An 11,307-nucleotide genomic window follows, 5' to 3' on the forward strand; every position below is an offset into this window, starting at 1 on the left:
TTTAACTTGATAAATAAAAATTTAAAAAAATTAAGTTTTCCATTTAACTTAAATTAAATAATTTTTATTTATTACATTATATATTTATATTATATACTAGCATTATTTTTTGAATTTTATATGTAAAGCAAATAGTTAACTGGATAAATAAAAATTTAAAATATGTTAAATTTTCTATTTAATTTATTTAAATAAATGAAACAAATGGAAAAGCGTGAAAAGGTTAAAAAGAAAACAAAAGAGTTAAGTGAAAATATTTTTCTAAAAATTATGTTATAATCATCAAACCACCGTCCATCACACACTTTCCAATTCGATTCATGTGGTTTTTATAATGGGATAACTTCATGATCAGTCCTCCATAGTTTCTGTTCTATGCGGTTAAGCCCTCGCTTTCAGTTTTATTTATTAAATTCAATAATTATTTCAATTTTAATACGATATAAACAATATTACATTTTTTTTTTTGCCACCGCATTTCTTTTACATTTAATTTTTCACTAAATTATACGACATGTATATAAAATGGTCAATATATTTTAAAATATTATTATATCATTCTTGTTGAGGTAAGCATGCATTTTTAAGCTATTTCACACATTAATTAATTATTAGTTTTATTTTCTAAAATCAATTTATACAATACTTTGAAAGAACTATTAAAGGCATAGATTGATATGTAACATATGTGTTTGGGCTTGGATAGGGTTTATGGAGACGAAAAGGTGTACAAAAAGGATAAAACGTGAAGTATGGGGGCGTTAGAATTGGCACACTGATCGCTTTACGATGCTTAATTTAGTGAAAGATTTATGGTTATAGAGGGAGTTAAAAGTATCAGCTTAGTGAATAAAGAAGATGAAGAAGATAAAAATTAAGATGAGAATGGGATAACACCTCGTAGTCCTAAACTTAGGACCCAAGCTTTTCTTATTATTAGTTGTTGGTGTAAAGAGTGGTTCATATTGTACCAAGTAGAGTTGGTAGTGCTTGACAATTAGCATGTTTTGTCCTTATTCATATTACAGTCTTAAACAAGTCTCCCTAAGTCTGAAGTTGGTTATAAAGCGACTAGGTGAGACCAAAACAAACAAAATATACTGCTAAATGAGTAAATTGAGGATGTGGAGAATGTTAGGGGTTTAGTTGTATTCCTCGAGGATTTGTGCTCAAACAATTTTGTGGGCGTCGAACTTTGTAATAAAATCTTTGGAGAATGTCAAAGATTTAATTGCATCCCTTGAAGGATTTTTGTATCCCCCAAGAGATTTATGTGGAAAACAAGTTGTCTGATGAAGACCTCACAGAAATACTTAAAGTTCAAAAATGTCTTATAGATGTATCAATACCCTAAGGAAGACTTACAAATCTATAAAATAATTGTGATACTAAAGTTAAATTGTTTGAAGGTGACCTGAGGGCCTAAAGATGATCTGTGGGTTTGGATATGACTTGAGGTTCCCAATATGATCTATGGGTTTGGAATGTCTGAATATGATCTATGGGTTTGGAAATTACTTGAGGGTTTGAATATTATGTAGGGGATTGGAAACAACTTGAGGGTTTAAAGATGACCTATGGTTTTGAAGATGAAATGTATGAAAACTTGTGTAGTTGGAAAGCATCCATAATACTTCTGCAGAGATTAAATTTGATGTTAATGGCAATAGATGATTAGCATAACTAATATGAGAGGTCGAGCTGCATAGGTTGTCGAACAACATCTACACCATAAAGGTATATAGTAGGATTATGAGCTATAGAGAGCGAGGTTGTGATCTATAGAGAAACAAAAAATATATATAACTTATGAACTTGTAGGAAGTTGGAATGAACTAACATATGCGCACCCAAAAACATTATAACATAACTGAAGCTTTAGATATCTATAGAAAGTAGTACGAAAAATTCGGTTCAAAAATGGTTTTCTCGCATAGCGAAAAATACAATTTTGAAAATCGAGCCAATTTGTGATATTTATAGCAATAAACTTTTTACAGAAATTGCGCCTATGTTTTTTGTTAGACGAATCCTTGTCGTTCCTGACTTTCAATCGAACAACCTTATCCGCTATTCTCATACAATTCGAATAACTGCTTCGAGTGTAGACTCCAACAATTCGAATCAAACACAGAAGCCGGAGTAATTTTTTTACTTTCAGTGTGAAAGCAAAACTTCTCTTAATAGAAACCAACAAAATTGTTATTCCGAAAAATAGAGTTAATACTTAGAGAATAAACTCTTACTATTTTCAGGTAGAATAACAATATCTCAAAGTTATATATCTAGCCCTATCAGTGCCAGCTAGTTATAATAAGGAGGAGTAAAACACTTGTTGAATTGTAGAAGTTTATTTCAAATAGAAAAAATAAACTTCTAGTATGACTAGGATTAGGTCGGGTGAAAACCTAAGTTAAATAAATTAGGGTTTCTCGTCTCTTGCTATAAATATTAGGGGCTTTTGGGCCTCTCCCATATCAGGTCCAATTACAAGTGTTTTCTGGACTTTTAACCCAATATTTTATATTTCGATCCAACCCGATATTTGTTTTTCTATTTTCCAAAATAAACATCTTAAATTAATTTCTCAATTAAATAATTTTCTCAACTCAATTCTAACTCCATTATAATCACGACGGCTTTACCATAAAAAATCTATGAGAAAATATATTTAATTTTTTTTACATTCAATGGATTCATTGTGACCAATAAATTTACTTCCATTTTTGAACTTCAATTATTTTAAAAAAAAAAACCATAAATTCATTTTCAGTTCATTTTCATTTTGATTTTGAAAAATCCACATTAATTTCCAAATATTTCTCATTTCTCTAACTTTACCATTTCCATCTATTTTTGTTCGTTTGATTCAATATGCAATTCATTTATGGTTTCAACGAGATAGTAGAGGGACCAATTGAATATATGCTATTAAGGCTCAACTGATTTATCATTAATTTATAATTAACTTCCAACTTTTCGCCTATTAATTATAAACTCATTTAGTTACGAAGTTATTCCACTATAGTATCGTGATTGAGCTCTTCCTAACAACATACCATTACAAAAGCAACTCGATCAGTGCTTGTTCAATGACCTTGCCATAAGTGTATTACTATAATAATCCGTTTTCAGTGAAATCAGAACTGTGGTTTCGGGACCACAAATCCAAGTTCGGAAAGAAAATTATTCTAATAATGTTGAATGGCCTGCATTATGATAGGAATGTCGTATGAAAATTTTGTTAAGAAAATTTTACCGATTACATGTTTAATGGATAAAAGGACCAAATTGCATTAAATGCAAAATTTAAGCTCTAGTAGGTATAAGTATCAAATAGCTTTGGAATTCAAAATTAGAGGTCCTTATATGACAAATAGACCATTAAGAGGAGTTAGTAGATAAGTATGATGATTCATCCATGGAAAATTAATTAAAGAAAAGGATGAAATTGGAAAGTAAAAATAGTAAAAGATGATAAGTAGTTAAATAATGAAAATATCATCTTTTTCATCATCTTTCCCAAATTATTTACATGAAAACCCTAGTTAGAAGAGCTTGAAGGTAGCAATTTTACTTGGCTTAATTAGGTGAGTAATCTTGCCCCGTTTTTAGTGATTTTTATATTTTCGAGATCGTAATAACCTAATCTAGCTATCTTGGGGATTAATTTGCAAGGTTATTGAGGTATTAAAGTTTTTCCATGGATGAGTATGCATGAATTATGAAGTTTTATGGTAGAAATGAAAATGTTGTTGATAGATAAATAATTTTTGTAAATGAAATTTTCATGAAATTGTGATTTAGGGACTAAATTGAAAATATGTAAAAATTCATGGAAAAATTATAATTTTTGTGAAATACATGGATTGTTATTATTATAGGTAAAAATAGGTTAGGCTTGGAATAATGATTAAATTGCATTAATTTTATTTTCCGAGCCAGGGACGAAATTAGAATTAATTAAAAGTATAGAGGAAAAATGGTAATTTTTCCTAAGACATGAAATGGACTGAATTAAATATGAATTGTATTGAATTGATGTCAAATTCATTCGTATAGATCCGGATAAATCAAAAACGGAGTTAGATCGTGGAAAAGAAAAAGTGTCGGATTAGTAGATTTTGCGTACATGAACAATTGTCGAGGTATAAGTTCGTGTGACTAAATTGTGTATATTTATATGTTTGAATTTAATGTTTTATATGTGAATTGTATATATACCATATGTACGAAATTGATTACATATCCGATAATGCTCGATAATTATTAAGTCCCGTTTGGATAAATGAGATTCGATAGATACAGGGTTCCCGAATTGGTTGTGATCCTGCATATGTTGCGGACACACCACAACTCAAAAGAGCGTCCCATTATAAGCCCTCTCGAGTTTTCCGTTATATAGTTCCTATGAGCTTCCCGTTAATAGCTCTTCGGAGCATCCCGATTGGTTGTGATTCTGCATGTGTTGTAGACACACCACAGCTCTTATGAGTGTCCCTATATATGGCTATTCGTGAGCTTCCCGATTAAAGGCTCTTTGTGAGCTTCATGATTAATGGCTCTTCGGAGCTTTCTGATATGACTCGCTTGAACTTCCAGATATATGGCTATCCGGAGCTTCTTGATTAATGGCTCTTTAGAGCTATCTGTTATTGGCTCACATGAGCTTCCTGAATATGGCTTTTATGAGCTTTCCATTATATAGCCCAGATAAGCTTCCCGTTACTTAGCTCACATGGGCTTTTCATTATATGGCTCGAGAGAGAGAGCTTCCCATTTATGTGCTCATATGAGCATTTCTGAATATGAATTGATAGTTTACAGCTCTGTACACTTCAAGTGTACTACCCTTGTATCCATCGATATTTTAAATGATTCAATGGGTAAAGTGATATGAGATGATAAGAATTCAAGATGAATTATTATAAGAAATACTTGAAATACAAAGATATGATATGTGCATGTTTATGGACACCTGAAGTGATAAATACATGTTTGTGGAAATTGAATTTTGATGAGCTCATTCATGTTTCCTGGTATTTATGTGAATTACATAACTAATAAGCTTCATGAGGATATGCGTTAAGGCAATTGGTCAAATTGGTTTGAGCATGTTTATTTGCTTACCTTAAATGTGAATTAATTGGTAAGTTAATTTCTTATTATACGAACTTACTAAGTGTTAAATGCTTACTCTACTTTATTTCCTCTATTTTATAGTAATCGGAAGCTAGTTAAGGTTGGAAGCTGGTCAGAGCAACATCACACTATCCTTCGGCTCATTTCAGTATAAATAGAAAAATTACTTTTGGTTATAATGGCATGTATAGGGTAATTTGGCCAATGTTGGCTTAAAAGTATTTTGTTGTAAATAGCCATTGGAATGGCTTGAGATAGATATATTTGATATGTATATAAATGTGGCTTATCATGTTTGTTATGTTGATGAATGGTTTAAAATAACATGATTAGAGAAATATACATATGTGTTCATATGGTCATTTAATATTGAATACTTGGTATATGGGGTGCTATGGTATGCATAAGATTTGGTTTTTAGCTTAATTCAAATGTTTTATATTGATTTAGGGATGTATTTAAGTGTTTTTGTAGGTGGAAGACAAGTTTGGGTGAGAAATATGGCTAGGAAATGGCCTTATTTTGTCCACACGAGCGTGTGTCTCAGCCATGTGTGACACACGGCCGAGCACATGGGCGTGTGTTTTGGTCGTGTGTCCCTTACATCTTTAAAAATTCAAAACAAAATGCTTAGGATTTTTCACAAGGCCTGGCACATGGGCGTGTGGCTTGGCCGTGTGACCCATGCACCTATTTAATGCAAATTTTCATGTTCACATGGCCTAGCACACGGGTGTATGGCTTGGCCATGTGACTTAAGTCAAAAAGTTACACGGGTATGCACATGAGCTGGAACATGGTCTTGTGCCTTATTTCGAATATCCACATGGCTTGAGAAACGGGTGTGTGTCCCTTGTACCTTGGAAAAATTTTGATATTTTGCGAAAAAATCTCTAAGTACCCGATTTAGTCTCGACTTGTTTCTAATGTATGTTTTGGGCCTCGAGGGCTCATATAAGGGACTTTATGAATAATACCTGACATGAATGTTAAATAATATAAAATGTCTATATTTGATATATTTATTTCAGTAATGCTCTGTAACCTTGTTCTGGCGACGAATATGGGTTAAGGTTGTTACAATTACCCTAATAAGATATCTTTAATCTCTTTAGGATAAATATGTTCTACCAATATAATATTATTTTATTTCACATTAACTATTACATCATCCTTCATGAAATGTCAATTATTATTAAATAGTAATCAAGTCATTCATCACAAAGACGAACGAACCGTTGCCACGTTTACCATGTAATGCCAATAAGAGGATATTATTTACCCATATCTTGGGTTATGAGTTCCACTATTGTGCATGACGATACATATAGCAGAAGTCGTATATTCAATGCACCAACTTTCGGTTTTTTATCTATTTGAACTCAAGCTTTTACTTACATCCATAAGCGGATTAAGGTATACCACACTTTGAACGTCACAAGTGAATAAATCCATAAAAGGGCATCTCTCCAATTGAACTTGATAGATGACATATTAATCTTTCAATCAATTTGCTTGTTTTTCTTAGGCTAAGGGCATGTTTAGGTTCGTATACTAATATAAGTTGTCTTTTCGTATTACGATCCGATCACATAATACCGCTTAGTATTAGTTTAAACATTAAACAACCCAATATTTGCTTCTATTTTGCTTTGCATGCTAAAACCACGTAAGAAAAATATTCAAAAGGTATTTATGTAAATTATTAATAATTTTATTAACCAATCTGTTCAGAAAAATTAGAAGTGTACATAGACAAAAATACTACAATTAGGTCCAACACATACTTGTTACCTAGTTTATTAATAAAGGAATTGGCATTATTGTTATGTTTATTAATAAAGGCATTGGCATTATTGTTATCACTACTTTTTTGTGTTAAAATAAACTATATAATGATAAAGTCGATTATTATGTAGTAGCCATAACATTTATCACAGTGATAAATGTATGTATAATCCTCAAACTTGAGATCTTCATAGACCCAACATTGGGACTCGTATGCTTTGACACAATTAAATGTTTTTCGTAAATGGTTGTACTATAAAGACTGAGGTTAGGTATGCCACAATTTGTGTAGTGGCATGTGAGTGATCAATGATCAAGATAGGATTTCTCGCTCCTACATATAATGAGAGCAATATCTTAGGCCTCTTGATCAAGTGAGACTAGAAATGCATGAATATGCTCAAATGAGTTCATTTGAGATATGACATTCATTTGTTTATCTTAATCTACTCGGGAATTAAGAAATAATATATTGGACTATATAAGTGTGATTGTTTTATGACTTGTGGTCTTTCTAGATATCAAGGACAAGGGATATAGTATATATAATATTATCACATGAAGTTATATCGAACCATGCTTTCCTCTAGCTTGGAAAGTAGTATGCATTTGCTAGATGACATTCATTGTTCATGATATTATAAGTGTTTTAATATTACTATCAACGTTAAAGGATCCTACAGGGTCACACCCTATGGTTGAAATTATCATAATAAAAAATAAGTTCATATTTAACTATCATATTTGTTAAATTAATTATAGAAATGTCTGTATAATTAATTTGATAAAGTTAATTAAACACTATATGTGTGCATGCTTGATGCGCATACAAAGAGGATCCAACTAAAATAAATATGAAATGAGTTTCATGTAATTTTAATTTAGTAAATCTACCATAATTATTAAAATGATTTTAATTTATTTCCGTTAAAAATATATTTCAGGGTGAAAATAAACTAATATCCTTTATGAAAATGGTATATATCATGCTTTTATTCTATCACTCGAAATTGACTTGTTTTTCGAAAAATCTTTGAAAAAGTTTAGGGAGGTTTTTTCAATCATTTCTCCAAGGTGGATATGATAGAGACTGAAACTTGAAGATTGTGGTTCTTTTTGGTTCTGTCATTGTTTACATCACTTTCTGCGATCAATATTTTTTGTTAAGATCGATTTAGATATACTTTCGTACCCTTTTTTCAACTTGGTTTCATTCCTCACACAGATCTATGAGTTGTGATCGTCGGAATAATTTTTTCCACTTTGCCACGAGTTGTACCGGCATTCTAATAAGCCAAACTTGGAGAGAGTACCACATTTCTATCATCGGTAACTCCTTCATGTTCTAACCAATGGCACTGCAATGTTTACCCGATTATCCCGTACGATCTTTTCAAACCCCGGGTCATTATACGTGGAAATTGGATTTTATCTAGAATCAAATGGGATAGAGTTGAGCACACGAGTTGCCCACCAGAAGTTTCTCGCTACTAAATGGGAATGACTAATAAGTGTGGAAGCATAGTTTTCCCTGTCAATTCATCGTCAAAACAGTGTACATGTTTATTTTTAAATGCTGCTATGGTATAGAGCAATCTAGCTCTCATGCATTTCCATGGAAAGCCTTATGTAATCTAAAACTTTTCTGCAACAATCTACATACCTTTTCAGTTTGAGCTTCGAATATCGAAACAACTAGTTGCTTCCCTTTTTGCTCCAAAGAGGAGGAGACGTTAGATCATCTTGTTTTGAATTCAACAATGGTTAGATGATCTCTCTTCTTCAAAGAAAGAAAGTAAACAACTTTATAGTACTTATGTCTTAATCCTTCGGTAGTTATAGAATCACAAGAATGCTATCTGCGTTTTTGGGGAGCAGCTTAATCCATACATGGATAAGTCTAGTGCAAAGATTTTCTCAGCCTTCAAATGGAAGCTAAACATTTCCCAGTGGCTGCACAAAAACAGATAAGGCAATTGAACTCAGATTGTGATAGTAGCTTCTTGGTTGGAATGGAATCCCTACAATTATTGTGCTTGTGTTTGATAGAAATTTGAGAAACTGTGGTGGAGGGGTAACATTCCTAATCAACATATAGGGATTTATATGATTATGGGATAGTTGGTTGAATATTTGTTAATACCAAAATAATAATAATTTGGTATCGTGCTAATAATAACACGTGAAAGTTATGATACTTTATATTTGAGTCAATTATAATTTTTATTATAATTAATTAGGCCCGAAATTTAGGAGAGATTGGATTAAAATATTATACTCGAAAAATTAGCTTGGACAAAAATATTAGACTCGTTTAAAATTTGGGCCAAGCTTGGTCCGACCCGCTTTTAAGTTTATAATACTTTATATTATTTTATTTTTATATATTATGTAATTTATAACACATTATAAAAATAAACCTATACTAAATACATAACACTATTCTAATGTAAACATTAAAGTAATGTTAAGAAGATTATATAAAAAATTTCAATAAATGAAAAATATATAAATTATTAAATATTAAAACAATATAATATAAATATTTTTAAAAAAAATTAAAAAATAATATGGGCGAACCTAAAATGGTCTTAGTTAGTCTTTTGTAAATATAGACGGGTTTGAGTAAAATTTTAAGTTTATATTTCAAGCCAAGCTTAAACAAATATAAAATATATTATTTAAACTCAATTCGGAACCTGACTCGACTTATGACTAACTCTAATTCCATTTAAAATATTTTAGAGTAAATTAAAAAGGCAAATTTTTTTTAGGCAGATTGCAGTATAATGTAAGTTGGAATCTTGAGATTCATTGATTAAAATAATAATAGTTTTTGGAGTTTTAGCAATATACACAGATTTGACGTCAAGAAGGAATCAATGATAGATGACAGGCGACCGTGGGAAAAAAGTGATTGAGAATAAATAAAGTTAAGAGACACCCCCACGCATGACAAAATTTCCCCAAAAACTCACGTATTAGTTACTGTCAGCAGAATCAAAAACCCCACCCACGGGACCGCTGGTTTAGGCCTCTCTTTTTAACTTCGGCTTTTGCTTTCTTTTTCTGTTAACCCAATCTCCGCGGTGATCTGGTCCATAGGGTGGCACCAACCCCCATAAAGACAACCTATCTCCACTCTCCCTAATCTCTTTTTTTCACTTTTCTAGTTTTCATGCAACTCGCTTTTCATTTTAATTAATTCAACTATTTGTAAGTTTATAAGTAACTCATAAAAAAAATTACAATTTGATCACTCGATTATTTAAAATTGATCATTTAAGTTATCTATTTGTTAATTTAGTAATCGCATCAACACGGGCTGTTAAGTCATTATTCCTTTAAAAAGTTCTAAAGGCACGAAATTGATATTTTAGTTACATTGTAATAACTAAATGAGTTAATGTGTCATGTTATCATTCTATTAGCGTTCATTTTGCTTCCTTTTATAGTTGAGTGATCAAAACGAAAATATACTTAAGAATAAGTGACTTAAATAGTGTCTTAACCATCCATGTTGACATTTGTTAGCAGGTTAACGAAAGATTGACAAATGATCAAATTTCAAATAGTTAAGTGATCAAATTGTAACTATTCATAATTGGGTGGCAAACTGTAAACTTACTGATAATTGAGTGGCTATGGTATATTTTATCATAAAAATAAATTAAAAAGAAAATGTGGAAACCTATTTTATTATATTTTATTTAGATTGTAAAAAGGCATAATGTTAAATTTAGACTTCAACGTTTGTACTTTTTATCAATTTGGCTTTTTTTAGCTCAATCTTAAGTAATAAATTTTAAGAATTTAGAGATTTTAAGCTTATCATTTTATTAAAATTATATTTAAAGAATTTATAGTTATAAGTGTATAGTTTTTTAAAATGATAGTTTCAACAATAAATATGTAATATATTTAAGCAATTAAACTATATAAATGGTTACTCAATTATGTCTGTGATCTTGTTTTGGTCACTCGACTTTAAAAAAATTTAATTTAGTCACTAATTTTTAATTTCGTTCCTGTTTTGGTCACCTGTCGTTAAATTCATTCATGTTTTAGTCCACAATACTTACCTATTCTATCAATTTTATCCTAATTCAATAAATTTAACCTTTCACATTTACAAATTCTATCAATTTGATCCTTAAACTTCCTAACCGAAGCTTTCAACTTTTAAAACAGAAGCATTCCACATATATTAATTGTTTTATTTATGGTTGAAATTATTCAATTTGGTACATAATTCTTTTTGTTTATATTTTTTAAGAAATCAATGTTAGAAATTAACTAAACACTATTAAAAATAATAAAAATATATATTTTTTAAAAATATAATATATAATAAAATTATATAAAAATATTTGTAAA

This window comes from Gossypium hirsutum, chromosome D04 (genome assembly GCF_007990345.1).
Source record: "Gossypium hirsutum isolate 1008001.06 chromosome D04, Gossypium_hirsutum_v2.1, whole genome shotgun sequence".
Taxonomy (NCBI): domain Eukaryota; kingdom Viridiplantae; phylum Streptophyta; class Magnoliopsida; order Malvales; family Malvaceae; genus Gossypium; species Gossypium hirsutum.